We start from the raw sequence: 25228 nt of genomic DNA on the forward strand, positions 1-25228 counted from the left end.
ATTATTACATCCTTGTCCCCCAGTGTTCAGTTGATTAGTTTTGTGAATATGTTTGTGTTTGGAGACCCTCAATCATTTGGGTCCAGAACCCCTCATAAAGGCAGCTTATGTTGCTTATTTTGTTTTTAATCAAATTTGGCTTAATACAGTCCTGGAAATCCTGACAAACTGTTGGTCTTCACAGAAGTGAAATCACTGTCGATATATGTAGTTGTCTTACCTAGACCATGTCCATTAAGCTAAATGTTACATATATTTTTACATATATCCAATCCAATAATGTATCCAGAATGACTATTTAGTCAGTCCACAGAAAGGGAACACACTGTGGTTCATGACAAACCTCATGAACCACAATGTCTGGTTTCCAAACATGCAACATACAATTTATTTTCCTAATCTTAATCAAGTAGTTACTGTACTGTAATTACCATATGCAGATTTTGTTGGAGTCATCGGTTGTAAAACATTAAAAAATAAGTTTAAAAATCTTGTCATTAAACACAGTCTGGGTTTTTTAAGTTAAAAAGTCAAAAAACACTGCAGGTGAACATTCAAAATGCTCATTGGACTAACCAGTCATTAAAGCTGCTGTAACGACTGGGAATTCACTGGCAGAGAACCCAAAAAAAGCACGACTCAGAATCAGGCAGGAGATATGAGGATAATGGTTTTCTTAACACGCACAGGTTTGGTACACTGGAGATCAGTCCAATATGGGCAAAGAAATTCGGCAGGGATTAAGCTAAGACGATGTCAGAAACTACAAAGTCCACAAAAACATTTTTAGCTAGACAAAGAAGTACTAAGATGAACTGACAACAAGACAGGGGACCAGGTAAACTTACTCGAGGGGGGTGGATCTAACAAGGTACAGGTGTGACTGAAGAAGGTGGGGCAGACAATTACAAAGGCGGGAATCAAACAGTTATCAGACAGGGGCAGCAGTGAGGTGATCTGAAACGAGACAGTGATGAGAATTACGGCTCTTTTAAGGGAGACGGATCTCATGACTCCGAGCTGGCTCGCAAACAGCTCTTCATTTAGTACCACTTCTGCCGGTCACTGCCTATGTTACATTCTTATTTGTTGCAAGAAACTCACATACAGAAAACGTGAACCATAAAAACCAAAGCAGGGAGGGACGTATCAGCTGCACCCATCTAAAGATTTTCCTAGTTGACTAGTAGTCGTTCACTCAAGTAGTCGATGCACATGTATCATATTAATTTAATTATTTAAATGTTTATTTTTGGAAAATTCGTTGAAGTGAGATTGTTAACACAGTGCTGACACTGTGAAAGGCTCACAGTTTGGTTAGGTTAAGGCACCAAGGGGTTGATAATTATGCTGAAGATGTATCCAGTATGTTAAAAAATGTCGCCAAGTGGTCTTCACCAAGCATCCATTATATGTGATTACTTTAAAGTGAGGAGGAGGTTGCATTTTGCACACATAAAGGACAAGCATGGTGATTAGTTCGCCCCAAATCTGTCAGAACGTGGAGCACAGACTAAAAATTTCCACTGTCCTAATCCAGAATACATTACGAGAACATCAAGTTATCAGTGTGAGCAGACCAAAATACCTCTGGGTGCAAATGGATAGAGTAACAACCAATCAGAGCAACAAAACATCTAATCTAGCATTGTTGGTAAATTAAATTTACCAAATCCTGTCGGAAGTAAAGCAAACACATATTTCTTATCAACTAAAGTGCAGTTGTTTGTTCTTCTTTTAGACAAAATACACTGTTCAGTTTGTTTAATACTGAGAATACTATAATAGTGGATTCAACAGAAACAGTTCTACATCAGAAAATGCCTCGATGGCCAATAAGGTTGCCCTCTTCTGTACAGTCCTTGTGTCCAAACCGCCTGTCAAGCCCATATTAGATAAATATTGGCGTGGATATCTGTCTGGATGGGAGGGAGGCCAGATGCTATCTGCCAAACCAAATAAAATATGAGCTTGCAAATTTGTCTGGTTCTGAGACAAAGTCTTGATCTTCCCATTGCAAAGAATACTGCTGTTTGTTCTACGACTCCATAGATTAATTACTGATAATCTCAGCATTAAAAATCTGTGTCCAAATCCCTAAATTCAAAGTTTCAAAATATTACTTTTGTATGACCAATCTCTAGTATCATACCTTGCAGAATAAAAGAGAGCAGAACATTTGTAGGCAGGGGATTTTAGCTCAGGGATTTCTGCCTCTTTTCTAACTTTTTTTCACCTCCTTGTTTCCTTTCCTCTGTTCTCTGTGGTCAAACCACAGGAGACGAACTAAGGTTGAGAAAATTCTGGTCAAGAGTTTCTGCTGGCAGTGTTTCCCATCCCTCTGTCTCTCTCCTCAGCAGTCCTGCAGAGTAAGGAGTCAGCTCTGACTAATTGGATTTTGGGAGAAAGTGGAGAGAGGCTCACAGAGGGGTGAAGGAGAGAGAGATGGACGCGAAGACAAGGAGACAAAGTATATGAGGAGAGAGACGGAGGGGGTGCAAGCATGGACGGATGACTGGATAATGGATGGATGACGCGAGTCCTTGCTTTTCCTTTCACAGCAAGGATAAGCAGGAAGCATAAGTTACATCAGGAAAAAAATCTTTTCTCCCTTTTTCTTTCTCTTTATGAGACATTCAGGGACGCTCCACCCTCATATCCTTATAAATTGTACTTAACCCTTACCATCATTGTTGTGATTTCCTACATTTTTCAGATTGCCTTTTGACTGCCAAGTGAAAAGCCTTCCAGCTAGGGAAACTCTCGGTGGGCCGCTATGACCTGCAAGGCAAGTGTCACCAACACAGACAGCCAAATCCATCAGTAGGCTAGTTTTAAGTAGGCACTAGCTTGACATATTAAATTCTGGCTGGAAAACAACAATGAAGAAGAACCCGCTTAATGCTTTTGTAGTGGATAGGCAAAACACTGGGAAATAAATATTCATTCCTACTGAAATATATCAACTGTAATATAAACAATGCATAAAACAACATCATCAAACCCAGTCAGTGTGGCGTTTATATAATAATAGCTGGCACAGCCAACAATAAATATGCATGCAGATTAGCTTGCTAGCGGTAGTGCTAGTTTGGCTACCCCTCATCCTGTTACAAGACACGTCATAGCGGTTTCCCCTTCTAACTAGCCTGTGTGGTGTCCGAACAATAATGCTGCGATGATGTGTTGAGAAGAAACCGGCTTGACACTGTTCTTGATCATAAAAGTTTATTACATCAAGGAGTTCAGCATCAATTACAAGCTCTGCAGCAGCTTGGAGAGTGACCCAGCCCGATGACCACTCTGTCTCTCTGTACATCAAACATAGCTTATATAGGACATGTTTAGGTGTCTGTTAGACACCATATAAGGGTCTGAGTCTCCACATAACCACCTGACCTCTGCTCTCCCCTTAAAAGGTCACTAATCCTCTATCCAGCTGCTACAGTGTTATGTTAAACTGTTATGCATCAAATGCACATATGTTATACACCACACCTGTATTTCACAAGCATGTAACTCATTCGGTTTTCTCATGAAAGGCATCAGGTTTTCTGAAAAGCTAAAAGATATTGCTCAGGGTTTCTGTCCAAATTCTAAATGTGCATCTGCTACTTTACTTAACAGTCTTGTAAAAATGTAATACCTTGAATACTAACACAAACAGCAAATAGTATGTTAGCATTCAATGGCCACATCACCATGAGTACAGCAATTGGCATGCTGTCTTACCCTCTTGGGAGTTACTGTAGGTGTGTTTACGTCTTTAAGTCTGCATTCATTTTTGCGTGTGCATGTCGTCTGCTCTTCTTGTCTTATCCTCTGTTGACATGAAAGAGTATGTCTCTTGCCAAACCAACAACACAGGGCTTTGTAACACAGTGTATCCCACACTAGCAGCTGCCGAGACTCTGACTTTAGCTGGTGATTGATGAGGGCATTAATTTATTTACAGGGAAATTGAACTGGCAAAATTTCCAATTGCAAGGTTTCCTAACCATTAGAAGACCACACCAGCTATATGGGGAGTTTGTCCTACTCATCAACTCATCCAGCAGATGATAAGAGGATAATGTCCAGAACATATTACCATTCTGTTTACATTCTAGCAATAGACAAATGTCTATGTGTATTTTGCAATTTAAAAAACGGAATTGACACCTCACTCCTCTTAAGATAGGAATGAAAGTTTTACAATTCCAATGGGAAAACTCTGCATAACACAAGCTATCAATCAATCATTTGTGGAATGGTCATATGGTCATAGGCAAAGAAAAACCATGTTGTTTTTTGAGATTCACATCAAAAGAATCATGAGGTGGCCTTTATTGTAGAGCAGCCACGGGAAAAGCAATGTGTTTATCACCGCGATAACTGCTAACCATGATTGTTCATCAGAAATGCACCTATAAATCAACCCAACAATCATTTTTTTGACAGCGGAACGGTTTTAATTTTTGCAAGTAATGGAACATGAAGGAGTGCTCACAGTGAGCTGTTAGATGAAGCTGCAGGCGACAGACTGCACACCTCGAACTCCTCAGCAAGGTAATCAACTTTACTGTTCTCTGCTGTTGAGTGGAAAACTACTCACGTTGTGTGCAGCATGAAATCAGATTGCTGCTGCAGTTATTTTTGACTGACTTCTTTATTAACAACTCCAGTTTTCTTGGTTGCATTGCGAACAGATAAAAAAGTTTCTCTCCTGTTTTATTTTTGCCAATGTAACTGCTCAGCGAGTGTTTGCTATTGTATTAAACCACGCTTGCTGTTACCACGGTAACCCAGGGGAAAAGGTTAATCAACCATGACTGCAATCTTAAAGATTATGACTTAAAGCATTTTGAACCAATAACCAATACTGCCATTTCTGTTTTATTCCCATCATCTTCTTAATCTTCTTTTTACTAATACTGTTTCCATGTGTGCCATGCACGTCTAGCCACAAAACTGTGAAAGTTCACTGGCATTCCCTCTGTGCACGTTGCACTTGACAGCACTTTGTGCCCTACGCCCTGGCTAATAAAATCAGTCCCCTTTGTTCCATGAAGGAGCAGGTACTGCAGCAGATAAAACGTTTCAGGAGTGAGTGGGCGTCATGTGCTTACTGTCATTCTTTGAATGTGGATAAGTGCCGGGACATCAGCAAATTACTGTTAGTTAGTGTTCTCAATTGAAGTGTTCTGTGTCCTCCATTAAATGTCTTTTGAATCCTCACAGCCAATGTCACAGATGTGTTTAGATACTGATTTGTCCGAGAAAACTGAATGGGAAGTACCAAGACCACACTAAGAAGTTTCTCCATAGCTGCTGTCTCTCAGTATCTTTAATTAGAGCCGCAACTAATGTGCATTCTGTTGTACGAGTGTGGTGTGTGCGTGTTTCTGCGTGTGTCTGCAGTGATTATTATAATTTGAATTTAAATTAAAAAAAACAAAAAAACACAGCGACGCAGATGTTTTCCACAGTATAATGACCCCCCTGCTATCCATTTACAACAATCACAGGAGATCACACACGCACACACAACCAAACGCACTCACAGTCACATCATTTTGTAAATTAAATGTCCCATTATGTGTCTCCTTGTGTTTAATTCTGTCTGATTGCAGCATGTCAAACAAACAAACAAACACATGCATACAAAAACACATCAGTGTGCCCACATAAATGGTTGCTCAGACACAGACATTATGTTCGCTCATAAGTCTGCGCACACAGCTTTACACAATTCACACAACTTAGACAGTGTTTGCTTGAGTGCTCAGTGTAATGAACTCATTGCATAAAGTGCTTGATGATGTTAAGGAAATCATCTGAGGCTGTCCCTGTTGTGCAACTGAGAGATGACAGTAAATATGATTGGTCATACGCAGCTGTTCTTATGTGCATCTGTTATTTTTGTGTGTGTGTCCTCTCATACTGTGAAGAGAGATGCAGCACTTTTTCTTTAACTTATATGCATTTCAGTTATGGGTTTGGTTCAGGGTCAAAGGGCCAAACTGGGCTGCGAGTAGTGCATCGTACTCCAATTATTTCTATATAGTGTTATGCTGCTATCTGTCAGACGCAAATTAGGAAGCATTAAATCCTCAGTGTGTTAGATTTAGGGGGCTCTATTTGCAGAATATGGCGAAAATAATTATAAGTATGTTTTTATTAGTGTATAATCAACTTAAAATAAGGTTTGTTGTGTGTTCATTGCCCTTTATATCTACAGATGGAGCAGGTCCTCTTCCACGGAGTCCGCCATGTTGCACAGCCAAATTTCTACAGTAGCCAGAATGGACAAACCGAGCACTGGCTCTAGAGAAGACCGCAGCCACCGTAGTTTCTCCTACACGCTTGAAAGGGGAGGGCAAGGTGAGTGGTAGTCAGTTGGTTGCAAATCCTTTAAGTGAGAATAAACAGAAAGAGAAAGCTCACCACAGATGCCAAAGCTTATTCCTGGAGTACAATTACATTGTTTCCTTTTTGCACTTTGCAGCACAGCAAATACATCAATGAACCAATACCACATAGGTCATTAAACAGGGGAGCGCATAGATCTGCTGTTCATCGCCAGAGAAATAACTTTGTTGAATTTCCAAACCTTTGCTACATTTCATAATATTTACTTAATAAAAGCAGATCTGAGCACAGATTAATGAGGCAACAGCCAGTTTAGTCTTCTGTCTACCAGTAATTTACTCGGTATGTGCTTTTCACACTTGCACTTTAAAGAAATCCATAAATGATTTCAGCATTACTCGCTTCAATGATTACAAGGTAACTCTTGTAGAAAGGTGAGGGTATGTTTTTGTTATGAGTGCCATTTGCACCCACATTCATTCAGCTTGAATAAATCTGCTTCTGCTCGGGCTGTTCTGCTTGGTAGAGAGGTGGCTCAGCGCTCATCTCTCCTTTAGACTGAAAATTATATTCATGCAGAATTCTAGGCAGGATAGATTTGGCTTTATGTCAGTGTGAAGCCATGTAAAGACAGCTCTGGTCACCCACCTCTGTAGGAGATGAAAGGATTTTCTGATCGCGTTGCTCACATTTAGAACACATTGTTATTGGGCTTTTCTTGAAGTCTTTTTTGGTGTGGTTAAAATAAGTAAGAATCATATAAACACTGTATATAAACTGAGATGAAAATACTCAGAAAAGAAACAGAGAGAAAACTGCACCAGGAAATCTCTAAATTGATTTCAATTTGCTTCTTTGAAATGTGCTATGAAATGATTAATTTATAGTTTGGAAGAAGCAAAACTTGAATATTATGCTTTCCCACATTTGGATAAAGACTGAGGCCAGGTTTCGCAAGGTCTTGAAAAACAGAAATCCTAGTTTGAATCCCCATTCATTTCTCAAAGGACCGTCCCAGTGAATTTGTTAGTTTTAGCTACTTGACTACATTCATGCACTTACATTTTTAAGCTGTACATTTTCAAATGGATGCTGGACAATTTTAGATTCTGAAATGGATTTTTCATATCTTTTCAACCCTTCATTGCATCAGGGTATGAAATCAATTAGCATTCCCATTAAAAGATGCGTGCGTTGTGTAATTCATTAAAGTGAACCTCAAGTCTGCTTCATCTTTTGTCAAGGTTACATTATCTTTGCAGACAGTTAAGAGATTGATTTTCATATTGTATGAAAATGAAGACAAACCACGAAAAACAGCAGCATGGTTTGCACAATGATTAGCTGTGATGTTAAATATATATGGACTGTATGTACAGTACATGCACATGACTGAATAAGCTTTACATTTCTAAAAAATTAGGGAAACAAGGGGGTGCAAGTGACTGTGATGTGTATTTGTAAGGGGGTGAGGGCAATGCAGGGATTTGTTGTGAGAATTTCTTATTTGCTAATAAAAACAGAAGTTATTAGAGTAACTGACAGTATAAAGACTACAGCAATGGTACTGTGAGGCTGCACTTAGGCACAGCTGTGCTTTGAGCTAAATGCTAACCTCAGCATGCTAAAGTGAATTTAACTGCAATGCTAATATCCTGGTCCGATATTAGTATTGAGCCTGTATGATGTGACATTTCAGAGCTCTAAACACATTATGGTTGATATCAGTGTTTTAAAAGTTGTTCTTTGGGCCAAAGACCTCATTATGAAAGTAGTATATGAAGTTTCCTTTACCTTCACACACACTTTCCTTTAAGCCTTGCTCCACTCGCTCTCTGTTTGTTTCTGTTGTTCTCTCCACGTTTCTTTAGATTTTCTCTGCTGTAACCTTTGCCAATCCTTTATAATGAGGATGTAGTTTCCATGGCAACCAGTGGCCCTGGGTACTATTGATCGTCAAGGGTCTGCCGACATCAGCTCCACTGTAGATTTGCACAGTCCGTCTTTCAAGTCAAGTCAAGGCCAGTGTATTTATAGAGTGCCTTTAACAAACAGGTGTGCCACAGTCTGCTTGCCAGACGACAACAAAAGACACGCAGAAAATCAAAGGAAGGCTAATTAATAAAAGATATCAAACAAAATTCAAGTGAGCTGGGTTCAGTACACTTCCTCCCTGCTGAGGTGTCCTTGAGCAGAACTCTGAATACCAGCACACATTTCTGTGGCTGATCTCTGACCCTCTAAACCAACGTTTCTGAAGAGAGGTCAGTAGAGAATTGTATCTTTATCATCCTGTGCGCAAAAGAGATGCACATGGGACAAAAGAAAGTCAGTGATGTACAAAAACACAAAGTTAGTTCAGGTGCTTATGTAGAGCTCATGACAGGGGAATAGGAAGATGTGTTGCCACAGTTATGGGGGGAAAAAAGAAACTTTGTGTGTTGGTGCAGTCCAGTTCAGTTTAGGGAAACACTGCAGATACTACACAAAGGGGAGATGATGTGACACTTTAAATGATGCATTTATTGCTCATTACTTTTATCAAAAGCAGCTGTAGCTGCTCTGCCTGGCTGTGGTGGTTGAAGCTCTGGCTGTGGATATGGTTATTGCTCCGACTACCGTTGAATTTGTGGTTGAATCTATGTGTCACGACAGCTGCCTCGCTTGTTTTTATTCTACTCTGTTTGTCCCTTTGTTTCTAGCCACTTCTCTCTTCCCTAAGGCCCACACATTTCTGAGGAAATCTCCAGACTTGTCATTCTCCTCAACCTAAACCCAAATCTGTACCCGTACTTGCCTCGTTCCTGTTAACCTGTGGCTTCTTTCCTCTACTTCTGTTTGGACTGCTGCCTTTGCCTTTTACCAATAAATTACCAAACTGTTCCTGTCTGCCCGGTTGTCTGCATTTGTGTCCTTTTCCTTGCTGCCTTGGACACACCCAACTGACACAATGCTGCTCTCGTCCTCTTTACTGTTCCCATTAACATTAGCCAAGAAAGCATTGTTATCAATACACCACAGGAGTACAGGAATACAGTAGCCTTAATACAGTACCCAGCCAACGCACCCATGTCAGTTAACTGCACACATCACAGCCCCTGCATGTAGATAGTGTAGTTAGTGTTATACTACATTTGTATAATGTCATCTGCGGTACTAGAGTATCCTACCTCTGAAAAAAATAATTAGGGGTATCTGAGGTTGAGTTTGAATCTTCAAACAGAAGACATTTAGCAGACAGTGGGGGGTCTAACAAAAGATGCTATCAAATGCATTATGGGAAGAATAAGAGTTTTTTTGAGCTAATAGCATTGCTCTACAGCGTTGGTCAATCTCCAACTTTGGTACAGACTAAATATCTCAGCATCCATTGTGTGCAGGTGGCTTAGTTGGTGGAGTGCCTGCCTTATGTGCAAAGCTTTCTCCTTACACCTGTGGCCCTGAGTTCAATTACATCCTGAGGCTCTTTGTAGCCTGTTGCCCCCTCTCACTTCCTACTTCTCTCTGTCCTATCCAAATAACAGCTAAAAAGCCCCAAATATATATATATATTTTTTAAAAACTTCCCAAAAACTATTGGATGGATTTCCATGAAATTACACACATACACTCATGTTCCCCAGAGGGTGAATCCTACTGACTTGATCCATTAACATTTCATCATGTGCCACCAGCAGATTGGTATCTGTGATGACATGTCTTGAAAACAGTTGTGTTGTTGTGTGGTACAGTCATTCATGGTCCCCACAGGCTGAATTTTACAACTTTGGTTACCCATGACTTTTCCTTGAGTGCCATCATAAACTCAAAATTCAAATTTGTCTATTACTTGACCAAATGACTGAAAAATAAAATCACATTCCCATCACCCTCAATTAACAAATTTTCAATGGCTACACCTGCTGAACATCAGCACGTTGTCAATGTGAGCATGTTACCATGGTGATGTTAGCGTTTAGCTCAAAGTCACACTGTGCCGAAGTACAGCCTCGCGGAGCAGCTAGCACGTCTGTAGACTCTTATTCTTGTTTAAATTTGCTTCTCACAAGTCCCTGAACATTATGGAAGCAAGCAGTCCTTCAAGAAGAATGAGAACTGACAGAACCAGTGGTTGACGGTGAGCTGACTTTTTACTTTCTTCTATGAGGGCTGTAAGGTTGCTGCTGGGCAAGAACTTAAAAAACGGTGATGATGCCATTTCTGACATTTTTTTATTTATTTTTTATTTTATTTTTTATTTAAACATCAGCTTCGTGAAAAGTGACTATGTGCAAAAGAATGAAGCATAACATTTCCTTACAAACATACCTAAGTGAACTTAAAGGCCCTGCTCACCCACACGTGTATTTTTAGTTACTAGGCCTGATTAGATCTCTGCTCAAGCTGGATGGGTGGAACCATGAAGGTCAGTTTGTATATGCTCACACATGCCCCCAAAGTCCTGAGAAGAGGTCTAATCAGGCAAAATAACTGAAAAAATCCTGCGTTGGTTGGGTGTGTAGGGGATTTAAGTGAATTTGGAGTGCTGTCCTGAATAGATATTTGAGGTTTACTTCACAAAGGAGTCTCAATCTCTCCAGGTACGACTTACCAGAAAATGTCTGCCTTCATATTATCTTTACACAGCCACACCTGCAGCTTGTAGTACTCTGGATATTTTTCTACCTCTGCAGTAAGACTGTCTTCGTCCATTGTGACAGCTAAAAGCCCACAGAAGAATCACTTGACAAGAGAAGAAGCATGGCACAGTAGCCGGGATGTGCCAATTCAGGAACAACTCTGTGAGCCTCCACTTTGACTGCTGTCAAAGCTGGAAAATAGGACAGCGGCGCCTATCCACCGGTGTGTGGGTTTACATAGAAAATATTGGCAGCGGTTGTTTCGACATGCTTCAAATGACACAGTCCGTGTTTAAAAAGTATGTTTTGGCACATAATGTGATCTGCTGAGCTTCACCAATGATGAGTCTTAGTTCTGTTTGCTGGAAACAAGTTTGAGAACTAGATTTTCCCTCTGAGTTGCCAAATTAAACTCCAGTAGATCTGGAGGCAGACTAAATTTGTTTCTCACTAAAGAAAGCTGTCCTCCCTGGCTGGTTGATGGACTTGTAGCTCTGTTACACACCATCTGTGCTCCAATTATCAAATGGCTTGCTTAAGCATCCATGTGGAGTCTTTGTACCCTGGAGCCAGATTTTTTGGATTTTGCTTTACTAATTGATATGTCAGTTGGTTTGGTTTGGCTCCATCACTGAGGTGGCCATTGCTTTTTTTACTTTGCAGCCCAGTCAATGCTATTACACCACACTTGATGAAAGGTACAATTATTTTATTGTTTTTGCAAGACTAGAGTGAGGGGTAGAATTGAAAAAGAGTGCAGGTAAAGGTTGTGTGAGTTTAGGGTAACAGGCAATGTATGTAATGTAATCTATGTAATAGTAATAAAATAAAAGGGAGAAACATTTATGCATGTCATTGTGAGATATTTATAACATTCATTATTTCATGGCTGTAAACGGAATCATTATTGACACTAAACATATAATTTTACCAAACAGATCTTTAGAGAAAAAATATGGTAAGACAACTCTAAAGCTATTTCATATTTTCGTTCACCTCCAAGCCTTCACCCCCCCCCCCCCCCCCCCACCCCTTATCTTATTTTGTATAGTTTTTTCTGTGTGCCTGTCTCTCTCTGTTTTGTTCTCACTCTCGCAGCTTGAAAATGTTTTTTCCCACAGTGAGGAGAAATAAAAGCAAGTATGATTACTGATTTTCTGCTTGGTGGGATCTTATTGGAAACCAAGCAGATATTATTAGGAGAATGGCTGCAAATGTTAATCTATCCCAAGCAATCTCTTTCTTTCTCTCTCACTCACATGCACACACACTCGCATACAGGAAAGAAAAACAATGACTTGTGGTCAGGGCTAAATGTGGTGCAGTTAAGGTAGAAAATATTTAAATGTCTGTTTCATTTTGAACACTGATGAGCAGTTAAGTAAAGGTCTGCTTTGCATAATAGTACAGTATTGTCTTGCTTGTTATTTCCATACTTCTTTCATTCCTCACCCTCCACTAGGGCTGCTTGATGTAAAGTAAAGGGTTGCACTGGATTTAAAACACAAAACTAAACAAAAGCATCATTGCAAAATGGAATGCGGCACAATAACCGTTTTATCGCAATAATCTTTTCAGAATCGTTGAAATCCAAAATTGTAATTTTTTACCTCCACCTGCTCCTCCCGCACTGTGAATATCATCAATTACATCAGTTGGGTGAAAGCACAGTAAAATCAGGAAACAAAATGGATTCTTTAAACATGCATTAACTGATTTGTTACAAGCAAGAAACACAATACTGACATACAGAAATGCAATATAAGATCCATAACTATGTATTCAGTGGTGTGTAAAGAACTTACATAATAAACCATTATGTTTTTATTACTTCCAGAATGAGACATTTATATCTAAATGTAAAGTGCAGGACTCCCAATCCAAGAGTTGAGGGTTTAATCCCACCTCAAGGTAACTTTTTTTTCTCTCTCTTCAACTAATGGATTCTGTGGCAACTATTTGTCAGATCACGGCATGTGCTGTTTGTGTTTCGGTGTTTGATCCGCCTCCATCAACCCACGGACGCTTTTCCAATTCCCCAGTATCTCCAGGTAGAGGACATTTAGGGGAATCACATTTTCTGACGGCTCTTTCAGAGGTGTGTCAAGCAGGCTACAGACTCTTTTAATGTTGTTCAGAATTTTTCAAAGTAAAAGTTCAGTTTATCTCCAGTGCTGCATTACAGTGAACAAGCTTCTCAGGCTTTTATTTTGTAGGCAAAACCACTAAAGAGGAAGTGATTATGTGAGTAACTGTTGCTGCCATGACTGAGATCTATTTCAGCACCGCTATCAAAGTATTTATTTATTTATTTATTTTGCCGCTATAAAAGCATCGTAATCTGGCAGCATGCCAGATATTATTGCTGTCGGGCAGTTTTGGTCCATAATCTCAGAGAATGAATGTGTTTCCCTTGTCAGTGTTTATGTAAACTTTCTCTTATGTGGTTTATAATGGACTGTGGTGCAGAAACAGTGACAATATTACACACTCTTGGCTCACATTTTCCATGTTATCTGTCAGTGGCCATGTCACAATAATATATGGTTTTACTAAATAATTAAGTAAATATAATTTCTTAATAAATATACCTAAACAAACCTAATTTCTTGACTGGCCACTCTGCTGTCTCAGAAGAGACACCTTATGTGCTGTGTCAGCCACCCTAACTGTCCTACGCTCTTTGAAAGGGTAGGGGGCAGTGGTAGTCTGGACAGATGGTTGCAATTCACAACTCTCGCCACTAGATGCCACTAAATCTTACACACTGAACCTTTAATGTGAAAATGATCAGTGCAGCTTTAAAAAGGATTCATGAGTTTTAGTGGGTTCCTAATTTGCAGGAAAAGTAATGGAAGATTTAAAATTAAATTATATGATTTTCATCTACATCCTGTAAAATAACTAATATATCCTTGTCAGGTAATTTGTGTATATATTTCCCCATGTGGACCTCTATCCTTCACACTTTTAAATGTAGATATGAAGATCTTCTCTTCTTTAAAACTTCAATGTTCTTTTTTTGTTTTCCATCCATTTCTGACGACGCTGTAATTGGATTAATAAGAACTTTTAGTAGCATACAATATTTCTTTTAAAACCAAACAACTAGTTGAGCATTTAAACTTGACTCTCTGGTTTGTTTTTCACCTTCTAGCACTTGTACACCAAAACCAACAATTACAAGTCACTTATCTCTCCCCATCTTCCTCCTATCAGGTCTTCTTGCTAAAATTGCAGCCCTACAGGTCCAGGACTAAAGAATGTACTGTTAGAAGAAGTATGAGCGCAGTGCACATAGGAAGGACCTACCATTTAATGTTCATAAAAATGTGTTTTGATAAAATGGAACAATGACATGTTGAATTGTTCATTTGAGGTCTTTCTTTTCTTCAGTGCCTGCTAAAAAAGAAACAAATTTTCAGGGTAATGTGAATATAAGAGTTCTTGTCATATTTGCCCACTCACTCCTGAAACATTTCCTGCAGGGGAAAAGAATGAGTAATACATTTGTATCCTCATGGTGAGAATTGACTTTGGTTCTCCAAGTCCACTCCAAAGACCTGTGGAAAGTCTATTAAACAGATTTGTCTTCAATTGCTGCTTCTGGCGATGATGTCAGAGAAGAATTTGAGGGAGCTGTGTGCCTATCCACTCCAGCTGGTTGTTGTTAAATGGGATTTGGGTGCCCACTACACTCTGATCAATCCATGCATTTACTCCTGAGAACAACAATACTTCTTTTAGGTCCAGGATGATTCATCTGGATGCATTAAAACCGTTGGGGCAGTGAGGAGACATTGCATCATTGGTCAGTGCCTGTTGTGTGTGTATTGGCATGCTATACAGAGCAAACAGAATGCACAGTGAAATCTGTGTGCCATAGGAACAAACCAAATCACAAACAGAGGCTCAGTCCCTGGTTTAGTGATGGTATTTTACAAGTTTATGTGTCAGGCAGAGACCTCCTCTGGCTACACAAGGCTTACTCTATTGCATGTGAAGGCTATTAGCATCAACAGCCTTAGTTGTATGAGAAATTAAAGAAATGAGTGCAACTGTACAATATCAAACCCAGTCACCATTTTATCATTTTACCTTCCCCAGGTTGGTGCTTACTGCTGGGAAGAGGAAGTGTATTATTTAGCTGTGACACTAGTGAGACCAATCATGGGTTAGTCATGCTTGTAGCTACACTCTGATGTTATGTTAAAATTGAACTGAATTGAATTGAATTAGACCATCTACACTGTTAGCATTAGCCCATACTGTTATGCTTGTGGAAGCCCAGCGTCCCTAGGAATTGCTTTCATAATGGACACAATTTATGCCCACATGCCAGTGCAGAAAACAGTGCGCCCTTAATGTAGTGAGGCAGAAAGTAAGGACGTGGAGAGAACATCTGACTTTAATAATATTCAAATACATGTGTCCCGTCACATATTTTCTTTCCCTATCCTTGGGTGTACCATGGTGGTCATGCACAAATTTTAAAGGCATACTCCAGGATTTTGGCAGGGAAACTGAGACACATTCTTACAAGAATGGTCACAATTAAAGCAGCAGAGGCTGCAATATCCTGATTTTTACTCCCCAATATGGGTCAAACTCCAAAAATGCTGGATCCTGCATTTCCCATGATGCAACTGAATAGCATATTTTCTTTGACCTACCCGATTAATATACACATCTGTCAAACTGCACTCCCAGCAGCATGCTTTAAAAATGTGGATGTGTATATAAATGTGATGACATCATCAGGGTTATCTCAGCTTATAGCAAGCTCCTCCAATAGCTAAAGTGAACATTTACATTTACGCATTTTGATTAAATGTGAAGTGTCTGTTTAAAAAGCTGCCATTGAACGTCAAAAATATTTATTAAACGTAAGCCCAGATTTTGCAAAATTACCCACTATTCCGTATTCTTCAATCACTGTTCCATCTAGCTATGTGATTGCTTGTACATTGTTGTTAGATCCATGGTGTGGCAGCATGTCCATATGGTTACATTGCACCAGGCAGTGGTGAAGACCTCAAATTAAAGGCCAAGACCTGTGTGAAACAGAACAACTTAACAATAAACTGCACATCTTAACTTTAGAATGTGTTTTTCTTCCTATCCATTAGAAAATGTAGCTCTCCACTTTCAGTTTCTTCCCTGCCCAATTCTTAGGGCCAAATAGCCCAGTGCTGCTTCGCTGCCTGCTGAGAGGCAACCTTTGTTACACCACATGCATTAATAAGAAAGAGTTTATTACTGTCGAGTTATCTGGGGTGTGGCTTCAGTGACTGCCTTAAACTCGAAAAAGGCTTAGGAGATGACAGAGGACACTTGGACAACTCGCTCCTTCAAATCTTCTTTCTTTGAATTTATTTAGTTTTCCACAATCATCAGTTGTAATTCAAACACCAGTGGAGTTTGAAGGAATCCTCCTTTAGATCTTCAGGAGTGCCTCCTCTTGTAATGATGTCAGCTATGTTTAAATCTCCCGGGATCCACCACCAGTCTTCAACTGGCCCAGCCTTCCGGATCTCTCCAACTCTGTTGGCAAAAAAAGTCTGGTACCCATAGCTGTCTCTTTGAATGGCTCCCAGGACTGTTTGCCTGTCGACTAGATGAAACCATCGTTCAATCTTCATTTGACCATGCATTACTTCCTGAGCCTGGCTGCGAAAACTGCTCCGCAGATCTCAGCCTTGACTACATCCCCTTTCTGATCCAGTGGCGTCAGCTTGGCTTTTGATTCAACAAGTCGGACCTCCACCCCTCGACTTGTCCTCCACCTCAGGTACATCACACGGTTTGAGAAAAAAGCCACCAGCTCTCAGAATTTCCTCCACTCCTCCTGTGATTTTGTCCAGTTGCTTCAGGTCGTTATGGGAAGTTAAGAGGTCATCCACATAACTATCCTCTTCAAGGACCCTGCGCTCTTCATCCAAGTGAGCAAAGGTAGGTAGTCTTGCGGTCTCCCTCATAGCTAATTGTGCGATGCAACCAGCTGGTCTGTCTCCATTGTTGACTCTTGTGATGGCATATTCACCAATCTCTTCATCTGGGCTGTCCCTCCAGAGAATTCTGTGCTGGTGCATTTCACGCTCCTCCAACTACACTGAATTGTACATCTTCTTGATGTCCCCTAGAGCTGCGTGTTCCCCTCTTCTGAATCGGACAGCAATGGCGCGGGAAGTGGGGGTGCTGAGGGTGCTCCACCCTCTGCTTTTTCTATGGGCTATGGTTTAATTGCAGGCAATTAAAAATATGATTTTAATTGCCAACAGATCATTAAAATATTTATAGCCTACTGAAATATTAAGGGTTTGACTATGAGAAGAGTAGACTGTGCAGGTTTGATTATGTTTGATTTTTTAGTTAATCAAATCAAAACAACATGTGTATTAACCAATCACATGTCCTTGCCAATCACAAGGAGTAGGTACACACACAGGGCAGGGTACTGCTGTGAACAGTTCGTGATTGTTCCCTCTGGCTGGATGGATTTTACACATGATGCAAGCACTACTGCAGCTAGGGGCTCTCCGCAGCGCCACGCAACTTTCACAGTTCTTCCATCTCATGGAGAAAAGAAAGGTCAGATCGATACTCAGCCGCAGCTGTTGTGTGAAGCATAATTGTAGCAAAATGGCTAAATATAATAATAATAATAGCCTAATAACAAGACAAACAATGCCAGATACTTTCACATTCAGTCCCAGGCCTACACGATTGCAGCTATTAATGATTCAGCAGTAAGAATCATCCCATCCCGGGAAAATAAAAAGTGAGCTCACCCGCATTTGCACATTGTTGCAGTCCATCTGCTCTCTCTCTCTCTCTCTCTCTCTCACGCTCTCTCGCTCGCTCGCTCTCTCTCTCTCTCTCTCCACCCTGTGTGTCATTTCTGTGGTTGCTTTGATGTTTACAATATTGGCCGATTTTCTTTTTATCCTATCCTATCTGCTCTTCGAAATATTTACCATCGCCCATTAATTCAGCAGTTTTAAGATTTAAAGTTATTGAACTGATGCATATTTGCCAATTCAGCCGTATTTGGCTTTCTGCATTGTTTAAGGTTCTTAGGCTAAAATCATCAATCTCTTACCCGCATCCATCCTTCATCCTCTCTTTGTAGTTTCTATACATTAGTTCAGTGTTTTTAATTGCTTTGGCTGCTTCAACACTAAGTGTTCACGTTTGCCAACAAAACAAAAAGTATTAATGTAGGACAGCATTTATTATTGCGTCATTATTTAGGCTACTTTCTCTCAGCACCCCCAGCTGCGACTGACTTCCAGCGCCCCTGCAGGACAGCTTTTATTGGGTTGAGAACATCTGGCCCCTTCAGCAGAATATCATTCATGCTTAGTCCCTTGAACTTTTGGCTGCTGTTCCATACAAGTTGCACTGGAGTTGTCACTGAGTGAGGCCCTGTCCAGCTGCTCATAACTTCATCAGTGAGTTTTATTGTTTGTTTTTTTTGTTCTTGTTTTTTTTTTTTGTATTATTCTTTACACTTGTTAAAGCACTTTGTAACTTGTTTTTGAAAAGTGCTCTACAAATAAGGATTATTATTATTATTATTATTATGGCTGCACCTCTTGAAACCATCTCATGGACATAGGTTGTGTATGCGGCTTGCCACTCTGGTTCTTTCTTTAGCTCCTTCTCTGTTCTTAAGAATGTGGCTTCCACTGCTCTTTTGTTGTTGGGGAGAGAGGCAGGGTCCTCCGTCCAGGGGTATTTAGCATCCCGGTGTGGAGATGCAACATGAGCATCCTCCTTGACATAAGTGAGGCCTTTCTTTATGATTTCCATCTCCTTCTCCTCCACTAGGGTCATCTCTTTTCCTCCTGGTTGGCAGTTTCCACATCGACATCCACCACACCTTGGCTCACAGGCTGCCCCAATACTGTCCCACCTCCACCATTCCAGGAACTCACGGTTAGTAGCAGCTGTAACTTTAATCTCAGCCATGTCTTCTTTTTGCGAACTTCCTGCCTCTGTTGTTGGGCAAATTATCTCCTCATACTTGACTGCAGCTGTTCTCATGGACTGTGCAAAGTTTGTCTTGGACTCATGCGCTGCCACTTCTATCTCCTCAAACAGGTCGGGGTGTGCTCCGCCTACTGTCTTTCCCAATGGACTCTCCCATAAGACGAGGTCTCCAACAACTCTCACCCTTTGTGGGGCAAGCCTGCCTTCCCTGTGGCTGATGAGAAGTTCGACCTCCTCTGGCCTCTTTAAATCCTCGAGTTCCACCTCTGGGAAGAACTTCTGTAGTTTTTCAGGTTCAATCACTTTGTGCACCTTAGCGATCTCATCCTGGCCATAGCAGATAAGCTCATGGGCCCTCTCTGTCCTTTAGAGGTCTTGACTCTGACTCTAAGCAGATATCTCTCTCTGCTCACCCTCATGGTCATCCCACCTACTCCGTGCACAACTAAGGTTATCATTTCTCTTTGTAGTCTCAGTCTGTCTGCAGCTTTATGGGTAATGTAGTTTGTGTCTGACGCCAGGTCCAATAGAGTCCCAACCTTCTGCCCTGCATTTGAAGTGACCTCCATTAGCATCATGAGGACAGGAAGCTCACGCAGGCCATATCTTGTTAAAAGTTTAGACTGGTTCCTCCCTGTGCTGCTTGTATGTGCAATCTTGTTGGTGAAAGCTCTTCTGCACTTTTCGGCCAGCTCAGGAGAAAGTTCAGCCAAGAAATCCTCCTGCTCTTCTGTCAATTTGCTCCTCGCTCTGCTTCCTGTTTCACCCTTCACCTCTCCCCGCTTGAATTCTCCTTTTGGGCAGAGAAAGTAATGGTGATCTGAGCTCCTTCCCTTCTTACAATCTTTGTTTCTGCATAGGTATGTGTCTCTGCAATATCCTTCATCATCATGACATCCAAGACATTTTCTGCAGGCTCCCAGCTTCTTCAAGGCAGCCTTCTTTTCAGGCAGGTTCAGTCCTCTGAACTTCCTACAGAAGAAGATTTTGTCGCAGTGTCTCCCGTCTCCGCACACAACACATACATCTCCCAAATCACCTTTCTTTGTGGTTCTTGTAGAGGCATATCTTCTTTCATATTTCTTTTCTGGACGGTCTGATTTCTCCATCTTCTCTCCAATCCTTAGCTGCTCAAGCCTTTCAAGAATCTCTTCCTGATTTTTCAGGAATTTTAGCAGCATGTCAAAATGGTTGTCAGAGGTGACATTATTGCTTGGATTAACCATATACACTAGCCAGTCTCTTTTTATGAAGTCTGGTAACCTGCTCTCTATTGACTTGATTACAAGGGGGTTCTTTATTGCACCAGAGTTGTCTAGCTCTGTGAGGTCTGCCAGGGCTTTTTCTACAGACTGTATGAGGTCAATGACTTTCCTTGGCTGGTTTACAGGAGGTATCTTCTCCAGCTCTTCAATGATTTCAATGGCAATGGTCGACTTATTCCCATACCTATTCTCCATGACTCTGAATATATCCTCAGCAGTGTTGTAAGTTGACAGTCTGAGGTCCTTTAGAATCTGGCTGTCAACACTGTCCAGGAGTTGCATCTTCTTGACCTCTGCTGATCCAGACGGCTCCCCCTGCTTCTGCAGGTTTTCCCAGTCTTTCCTCCATCTGTGATATCCTCTTTTGCAGCCATTGAAGATGGGAAGACTAGTCGGCTTAATTCTCATTATTGGTGTTGCTGGTGTGGGCAGCGCCCTTTCTCTCCCACCTCCTGAAGCTTCGGTGGCTAGCGCTCCCTCTGTAATCTTCCGTGCAGTGACAAACTCAGCTTTTCTAAGCTCAAGCATGTTGTTGGTTGCTTTCAGGTCTTTGATTCTGCCTTCTAGCTCCCCTCTTCTTGCTATGGGGACCCATCGCTCCCAGGCTGACATAACTCTGCTAGCCCCCTTTATCCGCTTCTCCAGGAGTGTCAGGAGCACCTCATATCCCTCCAGGTTAATGCCTTGAACAGGCACGTTATTAGCTTGATCACAGGCCTTTTCTGCTTCCAAGATTGCTCTTGTGAGCTCATCCTGTACATATCTTGACCACAGGTTTGATTTGACAAGGTCCCTCACTTCCTCAAATCTTGCTTCACTTTTGCTAGCAGTTCTCTCTATGTCGCCCTCTTGCTGCTCTCCAAGAACTCCATACTCCTCTTCTGACTTTTTAGTCTCAGCCAACAATCCAGTCCTGTAGTCATTGTTTGCTTCCAAAGTTTTCCTTAAACAGCCAGATAGCCTAGTGAACTCCTCCCTTAGCTCTTCCTCCAACATGGTTCCGGCCGCTTTACTGAGGAAATTGGCCTGTCTGGTGAAGTTGCTTTTTGCAGTGGTCCTGTCTCTCTTGAGCTGTTTGACCATCTTCTCCAGAGCATCTTCTGCCATCTTGTCCTCCTAGACTGTACTGTACTCTTCTGCGTCAACAGCTTTCTCCCTGGACGCTTCAGGCCCTTTATCCTTCAACGTCCACACTGCTCCGCGTGGTTATCAACTGTCGAGTTATCTGTGGTGTTAATGGAGTTTGATAGGTTGATAACATACCAATAGTGTCTCTGAGACCTACTGCACACTGATGCACCTTCTGCTGTTAATCTTCGTTGCCTTCTCCTTCTTTGTTTAACTCGAGCCCATTTGCCGGCCCTAATTCACATTAAATTGGCCTCTTTTCCCACCTGGCTGCAACAGAAACACCTCCGTGAACCTTCACCTCACGCAAACTTCTCAGCTCAGGACTGCCCCTCCAGGTGATCTCCCAATCAATCAGTGCCGCTATTGGCATTCCAGAAAATAATTTAATAATTAAGCTACGAAAAAATTAAACCTAAATCAATTAAATTAATTAATTTAAACCAATTAAATATTTGACATTCGTCTCAACAATTACATTGACAGCATTAAGCATTTACCTTAATGGGAAATGTGGTATGCTGACAGGATCCTTGCACTGTTAAGGTTTGTTATGCTAACAGCTGTAAAAAAAAAAAAACAGCAAAAAAAAACTCTCTCTCACCTCTTCCCTCCTGCTACAGCTGCACAAACTGAATATACAAAAGTACACACACTCACTCACAAACGCATGCGGGATATGCTAAATAATGAATGGTGTTTGATATTGTCGCAGAGGTACAAAGGACATTTCCTCTGACCCGACTCTCTGCTGTGTCAGCACTGTTCTTGTGAGTGTGTATATGTGTATATGGTAACTGTCTTTAAAATAAGGCTTTAGCAGAGAGAATTCCACCACATTTTGGCTAGGAGAAATGTTATTTAGAAAAGAACAACATCTGGGACCATCACTGAAAAAATCCCTGTATATAGAAAAAAGTACAGTACAGTACAGTGAATATGAAGCTACAACCAGGAGGCGGTTAGCTGGGGAATGCAGGAACAGCTGCCTATTCTGCCTACTAGCACCTATAAAGCTCACTAATGAACACATTATCTTGTTCCAAGACCAACGGAGGCCACTTTGACGACAGGGAATACAGTACAGAGATGATTTACAGATGCTCCGACCAGGACTCAGAGGCATGAAGCGGGAGGGGAGCAAGAGGGAGGTCGGGCTTCAGTCAGTACCCTGAGTGGGGGTTACTGCGGGGCCAGGACCCAAACCCGGCAAGAAAACTACCTCTGTGTTGTTGGATTGAGGGCAGACTAGACACTGTACAGTGACTCACTATCGCATATTGAGGTACAAATATGGTGACCATATTTTTAAACCCCCAAACCAGGATCCTTAAGTGTACATTCATGCATGTGCACTTCTGTGCACTTATGCACACACCATAGGCATTTTCATCAGGAAGGGGGGCAATTATTTCTGTGCTTAGCACACCTGCCGAGCACACCTTTCAACTCCATGGACGCCATTAACGCAGCATTTTTGTTCCCTGGTTCTTTCTGGAGCTCTTTAGAAAAGACTGACTTTTACTTCGACAGGACAGCTAACCGCTGACATACTGACAGGTTCTGTCAGAAAGAGCCGTAAGCATCATGATGCTTGATTATGACACATAGACTAGCAACAGCCTTGACAACGACACTTTGATTGATTGACACACATACAGGGAAACCAGTGTTGAATTCAGTGCTTTGTTTTTTATATTTTATATTTTTAATAATGAGCGGGACAGAACGTGATAAACGTACACGTTTATAATATATATATATATATAATATATATGTAAGCACTGGAAACAAGTGCCCAGTAAAATATTGTAATTATCATCTTAAATGTGGTGGAAACCGGGACAATTTCATAGTGAATGTTGAAAACTAGAATGTTTTGTGTTTTACAGATATTTGTCAGGACAACCAGCTTGAAACCGGGACAATCCCAGACAAACCTGGACGTCTGGTCATCGTGCAAAGTGGTATTACGAGACAGGAGGGCCCGAGGTCAGCTGGTTAGCATGCTAACTTAAGTAGATATCTCTGCAACACAATGCATCGACGTCTTTGACATAACTTCATAACTGTGATGTCTTTACATGCTGTTGATAATTTTAGTTCAATGTGAATGTTTTAAACCTAAATTCTTACATATAGCTCCTTTAAAAACACACTGACTGTTACTAGGACAGGGAAGGCAAAATAAGATTTCCATTGAACTTTAAGGCACAGACATGAGAGTGGTGTCAATGTGGTCATCCAACTCCTGTCAAAAAAGGGAAGTGTATGTCCAAAAATGTTTAACTATTTATGACAGGGCTGTTGTTGTGAATTGTACAGGTCGATGTAACTGGTGTCAAAGTTAACAGTTCATGGACATTTGAAAGTATTGGTCTATTGCTGCACATCCAGCCAGGACAACCCTACAACCCAACCCAGGTCAATAATCCCCCAGTACCCCTGGTTAGGATACACTGTAGCTGGATTTATTAGGTCTGAGTCTTCTACTTCCAGAAGAATGTGTTTACAGCCTATCACTCTTACAGAATGAAAAATTAGAGACAGATTAGAAAATTGCCCTGGCTCGATCATCCATCACAGTGAGCATCCATTTGGTTTTATCAGCGTTTCTGCATTGTCATTATCTGACTGTGTCAGAGTTGAGTGTTTTCATATCGCAGCTGCATTACATTACACTCTGCTAAACTGTCAATCACCTGACAGCCACAGGATTAAAGATGCTTTATTGTGTATGTCATGGTACACAGTTTACTGATAAAACTATAGTATTTATTAACATTTATACTTTCATTGTTTTGAGCAAAACATTAACTGATCGCATTTTTCTTTTTTATATCCTACTGTACTATACATATAGCACCTTTCTGTTGTACTGGTATTGGTATTATTTACTGCCCCAATTTATTACCCTCAAACTGGAAACCAGAGCTGAAAGGCGAAAATATCAAGATTGGTGCAGGAAACAACAGATTAAGAGAAGACATTGTTGAAGAGTAAAGAGAAGAAAACAATCACAAAGGAACAATAAGGGTGGTGTAAAGAGGACGGAAAGGGGGATTTGTTAAAGGATGAACCATGTTCAAAGGTTCAAGGTGGTCGTCTGTCCACAAATCTGTTTTATAGGAACAAGAGGGTGAGAATCAGATGAGACAGATTAAAAAGAATGAGAGGGAAGCTCATACCTTTCCTGCTGAGGCCTTAGAGGGAGAAAGAGAAAAATGTCACTTGGACATCCTCTTTCACGGAGGCGAGGGTGATGGATGGATTTGTGTCTTTGTGTGTGTTTTTGAGAACAAAATAGAGGAAGGTAAAAAGGCACTCACAGCTTCATCTGAGCTGAGGGGAAGAGTTTTTCTTTTTGAGCTTTGGAGAGTGAAAAGGAGGATCCAACCTGTACAAGCCACTAAGTGCAACAGTAAAACAGTCACTGAAATGCACGTAATTGATGGTTTGCTAAGCCCCAACCCCTTTCCTCTTGCTATGCCTGTCAAGCTCTCTGTTCTCACCAAGTTTACAGATTTACTTCTCGAAATGTTTTGTCATTTCTGACACATTGGGTCCTTGTTTCAGAGAGAAGAAGACAAAAGCAGCTTCTCGTTTCTAGTCTGACAAAGCGGTCTTAAATATAAACTTGATGGCTATGTAGCTATGCTAAAGGTCTGAGCTTAGGTCTTAAGCTTAAGTTGTACAATCATTGTTAGGGGAGGGGCGTGACGGATGATCAAATCAGAAATAGTAGAGACGAATGTGCTGTCTGAAACTTTGAATTTTCTCCCTGGAGAGTTGAAAGCCTGGACTGTCCAAAGGTTTTTAAAGAAATATATCTGCTGCTCTAACATGTTGAAAGATGTAGCATGATGACTG

General features: G+C 41.0%; 1 long non-coding RNA gene across 1 annotated transcript; it reads left to right on the forward strand.

Moving 5' to 3' along the window:
- The first annotated feature begins 10357 nt into the window (after positions 1–10357).
- LOC123957984 lies at positions 10358–23345 on the forward strand. Its single transcript, XR_006821958.1, has 3 exons — positions 10358–10468; positions 18804–18911; positions 23251–23345. It is a non-coding gene; the product is annotated as an uncharacterized LOC123957984 (long non-coding RNA).
- The last annotated feature ends 1883 nt before the right edge of the window (positions 23346–25228 follow it).

Source organism: Micropterus dolomieu, linkage group LG19 (assembly GCF_021292245.1).
Source record: "Micropterus dolomieu isolate WLL.071019.BEF.003 ecotype Adirondacks linkage group LG19, ASM2129224v1, whole genome shotgun sequence".
NCBI lineage: Eukaryota > Metazoa > Chordata > Actinopteri > Centrarchiformes > Centrarchidae > Micropterus > Micropterus dolomieu.